Here is a 1684-nt window from a genome sequence, read left to right as displayed (position 1 = left end):
CCCGACACCCGGCCCCGAGATTTACACTCATTTCTCAGCTGCTATTTCTACACTAGCCCCTGGGCTGAGAGGCCCCGAACAACCTCCCACGGTCGACCAGGAGCCGTGTGTGTAGGGGGGGGTGGGGGCTGGGAGCTCCACACAGACGGACAGGACGGGGGGGAACGGGTGGTCATATATTGGAGAAACTCTTGCGGAATAGTATATATAATATTAACAATAATAATTTATTTTTTTTCTTCAACCTTGTCGAGGGACAAAACAGATCTTCAAGAAGTGCCAATCTTTTTAGCAAGCATTGATGACAAATAATAATAATAATTAATAATGAGAATAATTACAGGAATAATAATAATCATCATCATCGTCGTCGTCGTCGTCGTCATAAAACATTGTACACTCGATAAACAGAATGCCCTTTTTTTTCGCAGATAAAACACACTTCAAAACACAGTAGAGGATTGAAATCTTTCCTGGTCCCATAGACCAGTAACAGCAGTAAAAAAGAAGACAGTACCACCAGTTTGAGTCCAGTCCAACAACTTCAGCAGGCAATCAACGTGTGAACGTGTGTGTGTGTGTGTGTGTGTTTGTGTGTGTGTGTGTGCGTGTGCGTGCATATCTTCAAGTGTGTGCGTTGTGTGAGTGTGTGTGTGCACATGTCCATGACCATGTGTGTGTGTGTGTGTGTGTGTGTGGTCTCATGTCGGTGTCTTCCCGGGGACCTCTTCAATAAAGCAGTCTATAGGGCACCCAAGGGTCGCCGGGGTGCGTGACACCCGTTGCACCGGAGGATCCGCTCCTGAGCATTGTGGGTAATGTCTGTCGGGACTCCGGCCTGCAAGGTGGAGGTGCTAGTGTTATCACTCGGTACGTGGAGTCCGTTTGTGCTCTCCTCGGCGGAGGTTCTGGACCAATTACAGCAGGACACGATGATTCGCTTCTTTTTCAGTTTTTTTTGTTGTCTTTTTTAAGCCCGGGCGATCGAGCGTGAGCGAGCGTCCGATAAAGAAAAAGAAAAACGGTTGAAGTCCCGCCCACAAAAACAAAGAACGCACGCATGGCCCGGTCGTCCAATCAGCAGAACAAAAACAACCCACAATGTGTGTAATCATGGTGACTATTGGCAGAATAATAATAATAATAATAATAATAATAATAATAATAATAATAATAATAATATATAATAATATACAACAACACAAAGGCTAGTATATTTACTTTAGGAAAACGCCTCACGGGCGTGGGAATCGATCGGGATCGGGAATGCTACTTCATAACTTCCTTACATTCAAAAGTAAAAACAGGAAATGAAAAAAAAGAAGAGTCAGGATAAAAAAAATAAAAAGGAAATAAAAACAAAAAAAAGAAACAAAAACCGTTATCTATCGGTGTCATCTTCAAAACTCTAACCAAAGTAAGGGAAAACAAGAAGCCCCAGAAGAAGAAAAAATAAAAACCACAACGCAGTATTGAGTAAAGCATAGCGGGGGTGGAGGTGGAGGTGATGGGGTCGGGTGGTGTAAGGGTGGTGTCGGAGGTGGATAGATTACTCGTGTAGCAGCTCCTGGAGGCAGTTGGGGGACTTGAAGATCTCGGGCACCTCGCTGTCCAGCTTGCAGATGACCTTGTAGATGGCCTTCTTCCACGACGGGTCCACGTCCTTCCCGGCCACGATGGCGTT

At 45.1% G+C, this 1684-nt stretch overlaps 1 long non-coding RNA gene across 1 annotated transcript; it reads right to left on the bottom strand.

Annotated features, from left to right (window-relative positions):
- Positions 1-208: 208 nt before the first annotated feature.
- LOC307091724 lies at positions 209-1678 on the bottom strand. The gene is made up of 2 exons (XR_013812756.1): positions 1554-1678; positions 209-838 (listed from the first exon to the last, which is right to left on the bottom strand). It is a non-coding gene; the product is annotated as an uncharacterized lncRNA (long non-coding RNA).
- Between the last annotated feature and the right edge of the window lie 6 nt (positions 1679-1684).

Source organism: Pollachius pollachius (genome assembly GCF_949987615.1).
Source record: "Pollachius pollachius genome assembly, contig: scaffold_587, whole genome shotgun sequence".
Lineage (NCBI taxonomy): Eukaryota > Metazoa > Chordata > Actinopteri > Gadiformes > Gadidae > Pollachius > Pollachius pollachius.
Note: the sequence above shows the minus strand (reverse complement) of the source record. Positions and strands in the feature narration are given on the sequence as shown.